Here is a 9,429-nt window from a genome sequence, read left to right as displayed (position 1 = left end):
GGAAAAGTTTATGACATAGAAGAGCGCGGCCCTTTGATGACCTATTATAACTTGTGAGTTGAGAATCCTCTGATTTTACATTATCGATACAGATTACAGAACATCTGTCGTCACCTTGTGTATCGCCACTTCTTTACGCTCATCAGCATGTCACGACCACAAAAGAAAAACACATATCGCAAATCTTCTTTCATACATCCTACACACACGTCCAGATTATTCTACCCTTTGGAAAGTTTCAGCATTTTGTTTTTAATTCATTAAAATGTGTGTCAACATAATGCTTGAAAGAATTTAACGGCAATCCATGCACTAGAAAAAAACAAGAAAACAAAGGTTCAGATCGTGAAGTGAGGAGGACGAGGAGACGAGGAAGACAAGGAGAGGGGACAGTTTGTCAGCTTTATCGCACCTTCGGAGGTGTTTGTGGTGATGCGCCAAGAGGAGAAAATATTCACAGCATACATATGGATTGTCCCGTGTCTGTGTGCTCTCCTTGTGGAGGAGAGCGTTACGTGTGCAGAGCCAGAGTGGCGACAGGTTGAACTGCGAAAGGCGTGTTGCCCTGTTTTTCCTCTAGAGCGTCGGGACAAACATGCCAACTGTTCTTTAACTCCACCTGGCTCATAAAGTCTGTCGACAACAAACAGGTATGTGACTGTAAAGCAAGCATGTCTGCCTGTGAGACGCCCGACGTTAGGGTTGCGTGAAGTTTGGCAGTTTGAGGTGGAGTGTATTTTCATTCTAAAAAGAGATGACCCAGCAGGAGAGGAGAAAAGGACATCTCTCTGGAGAAATGTTGGAAGTAAACAAGCCAGAGGTTAAAAAGGAAGCAGAATACTGAAAACACAGCGGTACAACTTTAGGTTGACGTCACGTGTGGTGGATATACGGGTCTAAATTTCTTCAAATGCTGGAATGAAAAGATGCAGAAAGTGAAATTCTTCTCAAGTTCACACACGTCCATCACATAGCATTACAAGTTTGGGACGCTCCGACTTCCCTCCTGTTACATAAAGTTTACATAGTGTCTCCTCCGACATCGCTTCTCCCTCCTCTCCTCCTACACCCTCAAATTCAAGTCTGTCTTTCTTTACAGCGTGGCACAACAGCCCCCATAATCCTCCAAAATGGCTCTTGCCTCCTCAATACCGCTTTTGGCCGAGCGCTCTCTTTTTTTGCGGTATTCCCCTCCAGCAGTCCTTCAACACGGCTTCTACACTGCTCTCCCACCCCAAAGTGTAGCCTGTTCGTCTTACAGCATGGAAAAATCATTCTCCCAGCAATGACTCATCACCCTTTGCCCCCCCCCATTCCCCTTTCCGATATTGCGCGCGCTCCCCTCCCCCCCACCCTTTTTTCCTCCTAGGTCCCGACAATCGCTGGGTCGTGGGCAGCGTTCCGGCAGTGTGGTGTCCTGGCAGTGGTAGAGGCAAGCAGTTGCCCCCCCAACAGCTGTAGCAGATGAGGAAGAGGGCAGCCAGGAAGACCCAAGGCACAGATGGTGCAGGGCTTCCTCTCTAGCAAAAAGCTGAGCAGGTAGAAGCCCATGAACATGGAGTGGTTGAACCACAGCGCTGGGTCAGCGGCTTGGGATGAGCAGCACAGGAAGTAGCCACTGTAGGCAATACATGGTTCTCTTTTTTATGAGGAGCGTTGCAGAGGGTCCCTGTGGGGCAGTTCAATCCTGGGATGTTTGAGGTCTTTGAAGGAGGAGATGTGGCCAGACTCAGGGTGGCGGGGAAACCGGCCCTTAGCAGATGGGAAGCTGTGGGAGAGTCGTCCTACCGACAGAGCTGGGACGATGGAGGGACAGGTCAAAAAATCCAGATGTCGTCAGGTTCATCCCTGGAGACAGCAGACGACAGTAAGAACAAGTCTGAGGAGTTCAATCCTAAATATGTGCACAATCTGGCCCAAACTAGGTCTAAACTAATATTTATTTTCATCAATTATAATGCCTTGTATTTCATCGATGAGTGTTTGGTCTATTAAGTGCCAGGAATAGTGAGTCACAATTTCCAAGAGCTCACCTGCCCCTTCATACAAATGCTCTATAAACACCATCATGAGCCACTCCTTTAAGAGCTACACGTGACTGCAGGTTGGAAACAGGAAACATATGTGTTTATAAATACACTCAGTCAGAACTGGAATATTATAGACTATTACCTTAGAGGATAGAGTTCCCCTAACATGGAAGTTAGTCGGTATAAAGTGACTAACCGACTAAAGGCTTCGGGTGTTACACGTGTCGTTCGGCAGCTACAGTGAATGCCATTATCCAAACACACACCAGGCCGTGACTAATCAGTGTTACTCTCTTTGCTGTTTAACAACATAATGTCCCCGTCGTGGGACAAATAAAGGATTTCTGATTCTTGTTAATGATTTAAAGTAACAAACTGTGTACATGGGTTAACGTCTGCCACATTACTCAAGTGCCCCGTTGTACTTCCTATCAACCATCTCAGAGTCAAATATTGTAATGTTGACTCCCCTATAGTTACTTTACAAATAAAGATGTTGGCACACAAGAGTATTTGTTATACATTAACACAAAGGCCTACAGCTGAAATGTTAACAGATTATCAATGAGTTGATAGACAGAATTAAATTTGATGTTTTCGTCATTTTCATGGAAAAAAGATTTCATATTTCCAGCTTCTCAAAAGATGAGTACTTTAATGCATGTTCCTGATTATACTTAAACATGTGCTGAAGTAACATCGTCAATGCAGGACTTGTAACAGTGTGTTCACAGTGTGATATTAGTACTTATGTAAAGGATCTTCTTGTAAGGGCCTCGTAGCTTAGCCTCTCAGCCTAACGTTAACTAGCTACGCATTAGTCAACCCCATGGTATTAGTATGGTGTATTGTATGAAAGTGTATTACCACAATAATAGGATCGACTTAAATCAAATTAATCAAAACACTTGACTTTAACGTCAGTCTGCACTGAGATTGACGTTCCAAAGCATCTGGATCAACAAGGAAACTGGCTGCAGCTGGATAACAAGCAGAGAAGCTGTCAGTTACAGCTGCAAGCATTCACTAACGTTACCGCACGTTTGCATAGCTTTCCAGCACAATCATGTGCTTCAGCTAACTAGTATTGAGTAGCTTCACATGTTAAATGGGGAAGATTCACTGGAAGTTGTGACCTGGGTAGCTAGTTAACTCTAGCTGTTATAACGTTACATCAAAGCTAACCTTAGGTTAGTTAAATAACGTTGCAGGGTATTGACTATGTACTTTGGTAAGTGACCAATCTTAATGCTGGTTGACAGGGAACGAGAAAGCACGTTAGCTAACACTAGCCCATGTTTCCGATGGACAGAGATGCAAACCAAACCCCACTCAAAAATCTACTACTTTAAATGTTGGCAGGCTTGGCATTGAAAAAACACGCATTGAGACGGCTCACAAACTGATTTTTAGATTTTAGCCAATTATTTTGAGTATATCGTATGTAACGTTTACAACATGCAGCATTTGTTATTAACTCATTTTAACATTTTCAAACAGCCTCGTCTAGACTCGCCTCCCACAACTAGCCATCGCAGTGGGCGATAACGTTAGCGAGCAGCATGAGCCAGTACAAAGTAGATCGTGTTAGCACTGAATCCTCAACCCTCAGTTTGTGACCACACATATGTTAACATTTCAGTGAGTGTATACATCACGTTGTGTAAATGATAAACAACGCTACTGTTAACCTCCAGAGTTTGGCACGTAGCGTAATCGGAGGCTAGCTAGCTTAAAAAAACAAAGATTTTTGCGAATGTATTGTAACGTTACCGCCGACGAATGCAGCTATAGCTCTCAAAGTGACAGATGTTTAAGTATCTTTTAAGAGTTTGGGTCTGTCTTTGAATATATTTGTAAAATAAATTAAACAAACCTGACATCTTTTGGGCTCATTCTCATCAGAAAGCAACCATCAACTCCGACTGACTGCGTACGTAGCGGCTAGGCTAGCAACTAGCTAACAAGCATTAGCGATAACCCGAAGGACCCCTGGTGGACCGCGTTTTAGAAGACTGTGATGTGCCTGAATACATTTCACTTACATTAAATAAAAAGCCACAAATAAATATGGCTATGAAATCCATCCTGAAATAACAGTTTATACATGTAAATGTAATTATATAAATGAGTCAATATAGTTACAATCTGTACAGAATACGACACCCTCTGTCCTTAAGACCCATGCTTCAGATAAGGACAAACTCAAAATGATGAAGAAATCTCAGGAAGAGCAAAAGAGGAGGGATTCCTAAACCTGGGCGGAGAGACGTGCAATAGATACTGTGTGTACAGGATAACCAACATAATACAATTACAAAAATTATACATAGGATTTGTATAGAACTTCCAAACGACCTCCTCACCACCATGTAACCCGGAGAGAGACACATCATTCACACAGATGGAGAAAGAGAAAAGATAGAACTTATTCCCCTGTGTCATAGACCTCCATTGTTGTCCAAAAACTGTGAGCCACACTCTTGTACTGAATGAAACTAACCTATTGTTAATTTTGGTATTACCATGTTTTCTAGCTATTCAATATATAAATAGTGTTTATGACGGGAAAAAAAACACATTGTAAATCCTATTTTTCTATACTCCTGTGTGAATTAAATACTTGAAGTTGCCCATTGTGGTCCAGTTTGTTAATTGCATCAAACTGAGTGGTAATGTAAATATTTTAAATAAGATTTTATAAGTTATTATCAATTTAGACAAAGTAATTGTGTATCACGATATCTTTATATACAGTATATCTCAAAAGTGAGTACACCCTTTAGATTTTTGCAAATATTCTGTTATATCCTTTCAGGGGATAACATTATCCTACTGAAACTTTGATATAACTTAAAGTAGTCAGTGTGCTGCTTGAATAACAGTATAGATTTATTGTCCTTTGAAAATTACTCAGTACACAGCTGTTAATGTCTAAACAGCTGGCAACAAAAGTGAGTACACCCCATAGTGAACATGTCCTAATTGTGCCCAATGATGTTGTTTTCCCGCCCTGGTGTCATGTGACTCGTTAGTGTTACAAGGATTCAGGTGTAAATGATAAGCAGGGCTGTTAAATTTGGTGTTTTGGGCACAATTCTCTCTGAATGCTGGACAACATGGCACCTCATGGCAAGGAACTCTCTGAGCGGCTGAAAAAAAGGATTATTGCGCTTCACAAAGATGGCCTTGGCTATAAGAAGATTGCCAACACCATGAAAATGAGTTGCAGCACAGTGGCTAAGATCATACAGCGGTTTTCCAGGACAGGTTCCACTCGGAACAGGCCTCGCCAGGGTCGACCAAAGAAGTTGAGTCCACGTGCTCAGCGTCATATCCAGAGGTTGGTTTCCAAAAATAGACGTGCGAGTGCTTCCAGCATTGCTGCAGAGGTTGCAGAAGTGGGATGTCAGCCTGTCAGTGCCCAGACCATACGCCGCACACTGCATCAAATCGGTTTGTATGGCCGTCGCCCCAGACAGAAGCCCCTTCTGAAACCGATGCATAAGAAAGCCCGCAAACAGTTTGCTGAAGACAATGAATCCAAGAACATGAGTTACTGGAACCATGTCCTGTGGTCTGATGAGACCAAAATAAACCTGTTTGGGTCAGATGGTGTCCGGCGTGTGTGGCGGCACCCTGGTGAGGAGTACCAAGACAAATGTGTTTTGCCTACAGTCAAGCATGGTGGTGGCAGCATCATGGTCTGGGGCTGCATGAGTGCTGCCGGCACTGGGGAGCTGCATTTCATTGAGGGACACATGAATTCCAATATATACTGTGACATCCTGCAGCAGAGCATGATCCCCTCTCTTCGGAAACTGGGCCGTAGGGCAGTTTTCCAACATGATAATGACCCTAAACACACCTCCAAGATGACAACGGCCTTGCTGAAGAAGCTGAAGGTTAAGGTGATGGACTGGCCAAGTATGTCTCCAGACCCTAAACCCAATTGAGCACATGTGGGGCATCCTCAAGAGGAAGGTGGAGGAGTGCAAGGTGTCCAACATTCGTGCGCTCCGTGATGTCGTCGTGGAGGAGTGGAAGAAGATTCCAGAAGCAACCTGTGCAGCTCTGGTGAATTCCATGCCCAGGAGGGTTAAAGCAGTGCTAGATAACAATGGTGGTCACACAAAATATTGACACTTTGGGCACAATTTAGACATGTTCACTATGGGGTGTACTCACTTTTGTTGCCAGCTGTTTAGACATTAACAGCTGTGTACTGAGTAATTTTCAAAGGACAATAAATCTATACTGTTATTCAAGCAGCACACTGACTACTTTAAGTTATATCAAAGTTTCAGTAGGATAATGTTATCCCCTGAAAGGATATAACAGAATATTTGCAAAAATCTAAAGGGTTGTACTCACTTTTGAGATATACTGTATGATTTCACGCAGCCCGAGTTGCCAATAACACCTGCTGTATTCTTTAAAACTATATTTTGACATAGCACCATAGGTCTGTTCATTATTCTCTGGATAGTTCATGGTTGCAGGAGCAAGAAATGACAATAAAACACATTTTCTCCAAACTTTATTCCTCACATTTATCTTATTACACAGACAACCAAAAGAGTGAGACAGTACATGATCAACATACATATACATAAATAGACATACAAAAAGAAAACATGAGTAAAATAAATGAACAGAAATAAAATACCTGGGTTGGATGAATACTCAACCAAATGTTCGACAAAAACCTGGTTACAAATCTTACCAGGAAACTAACTTTGTTATCTTTACACGAACAAAGGGTTACTTGTTTTTTGCTACAACTGAAAGCCTATTGACTTGCACAAGCACCGCTAACAAATGCAAACACGCATGAGGCTGCTGTCAGATTCTGAGAGGAAAAACAAATTGAAATGATCAGAATCTGTGAAGCGTTCAGTTGATTTCTAAAAACAAAAAAGCAACAAAATCTCCATCAAACTCTCTTATTCAGGCTTTTCAGCAAATAAAAGCAACAGAAGCTGCATGTTTCGTTACATCGGTGCACGCTGCAGTGCTGAAAGCCACATGCTCATCTTTTCTGTCTCCCTGTGGAGGACGAGAGGATCTAGTTTGTATCTTGTGCTCTCAGAAAAAGATTACAGGGAGTCGTTCAGGATGTAGGGTTGTGAGTTCCTGCGTGTCCTGAACGCTCCATAAATCCTGCTTAGCTGACAAAGTGCAAATCACTCAGCGTAGTTTATAGAGAAGCCATATACAGTATTGTTACATCGAGAAAAGTCAGAGTAAAAGAGCTGAAACTCAGGCAACATCTTGATGACATACAGACGGGCAACACCTGGAACACGAAGAGACAACTGCAGAAACAATATCGCAAACAAAGTCAAATGTTAATCTGAAGCTCAGCTCACTAAACAGTGAGTTGAGTCTCAGTGAGGCTCAGACACAAACATCTCCACTGATTCCTGCACGTGATGTGTGATGTTACTGCACGGAGCGTTTTTAAGTTTAAGTCCCACTATTGTTGACTTGAGAGTTCATTTGGATTTAAATGTTCTGCCTCGGACGTGTTTTTAGTGGCTGAGGCGTGAACGCACCTTTGGGCGTATTGATTTAGGAAAAGATTGTTTTTGTCAGTGTGTTGATTTATAACTTTATCTCTCTTCAAATCTGCCTTTTCCTTCCACGCCCTGCCAGCTGGGAACGAGCTGTAAGGCGTACTTAACCTTCTCCCTCCCTCTGATGTTTAAAATACTTTCAGTTTGCAGAGCAAAGTTTCTGCTTTTAACGAGTGCTTTGATTCTTTTAGCCTCTGATTCCTGTAGGTTTTGTGTCTGTTGTTGTGTTTTGGGATTTGTATTTGACCAGGACTCCCCCTTGTAGGTCAACGGGACCTTTAAATAAAGGATAAATAAAATGACCGCAGTGTCTGAACAGTGAATTATTCATTTTCTATGTATTGTTATTTATGCAGGGGGACCTTGTGAGTTCTGATAACTTTTTAAAGATGGTTTGTTTTGTGTCTGTGATGCAATAAAAACATTCAGAGTTCATCTTAAGCATGTTTTGACGATTGTCGGGATAATACCGTGAATCGCATTTGTTTTGGGCATGACAGTCGTGACATGAAATGTTCATGTCGTCCCTCCAATGTGACTGCATCGACAGGTCGTGACTCGAATGTGAACTTCAACACTTAACAATAACACATCGAAGACTTGGGGCTGGGTTCGGACTCGACTGTAACTAGTTGGTTTTTTTCATGCTTTTTTTTGGCCTGTAAATGTTCCCCACGTGTCATCGCCTCAGGAGTTAGCCGCGAGCGCACAGCAGCCATTCCAACAATATTGAAAAAAGCATATTAGGCTAACAGGACGTAAGTATAGCAATCACATCCTCAGCAGCTACAACCTAGCAGGAGCAACATGGAGACATCTCCGTCACTGTCGGTAAGACATTTTACATGATGCAGCATTTCAATGATGATAGTCGCGATTTCCAAGAGGACATCGATAAAGTGCCAAAACATTACTTCCAAAGTTGCTACAGGCTGCACTTCCTGTTCCGGCTGCACTTCCTGTTCCGGCTGTACTTCCTGTTCAGTGATTTGGAGGAGAAGCTAAGAGGAGTCGCTGTTTTCTCTGGAGTCAGACATCAGGGGGGGGGAAACCACAGTGTTCACATCTTCTACTAGTAAAATGAACAAGATTATTGTAAAAGAAGCATTATGCTGCTGTCATTTGAAATACTTGTGCATTACTTCTTGTACGCTCACCAAATGTTTGTACGTATAACCTTCAGATAGTATGTTTGAGTAAATGTGTTTAGTTGCATCTTCTTGGGCATCACACCTCAGCGAGTTACTTCCTGTTGCAGCTGTGGACGCTTCAGACTTTGAAGCCTCCTTTACATTCAAACGTTAAAAAGGTGCTTTATGCGATGATTTCAACGCTACTTTCATGTTTTGTTCATGCAGGCACGGTGAAGCTAAAAGCATAAGGCACACTAAACAGATGGTGACATGATGTAACATTAAGCAGGGATATGCAGCTCAACTTTCCCAATCAGAAGTCCAACTTTGGTTCAAAAGGTGGACATTTTAAGAGAGTCCATTGGCTTTCCATGAATTTGAATTTGAAGCATACAGACCCAGAAATAAACCCCGCAGTCTAAGACCCGTGAATATGTCAGTGACTCCTCCTGCTCACCTCTTACCAGCCTCAATCCAAGCGTAGCTCTGACGGGACAACACGTCTCTGACTTTAAACCTTTAACTCCCAGCAACTACTTTTCTCTGTGTCCCCCCCCACTCCTCTCTTTGTTCTCTTCTCTCCACCATCTTGTATCCTTCCTCCTCCTTTTCTCTTCTGTTTTCTCTACCACCTTCTTCTTCTTCTTCTTCTTCTTCTTCTTCTTCTTCTTCTTCTTCTTCTTCTTC

At 42.5% G+C, this 9,429-nt stretch overlaps 1 pseudogene; it reads right to left on the bottom strand.

Annotated features, from left to right (window-relative positions):
• Window positions 1-1,365: 1,365 nt before the first annotated feature.
• On the bottom strand, window positions 1,366-1,633 carry LOC115005841 (bladder cancer-associated protein-like; annotated as a pseudogene).
• Between the last annotated feature and the right edge of the window lie 7,796 nt (window positions 1,634-9,429).

This window comes from Cottoperca gobio, unplaced genomic scaffold (genome assembly GCF_900634415.1).
Source record: "Cottoperca gobio unplaced genomic scaffold, fCotGob3.1 fCotGob3_379arrow_ctg1, whole genome shotgun sequence".
NCBI classification, from domain to species: domain Eukaryota; kingdom Metazoa; phylum Chordata; class Actinopteri; order Perciformes; family Bovichtidae; genus Cottoperca; species Cottoperca gobio.
This window is presented reverse-complemented; position numbering and strand designations above follow the sequence as displayed.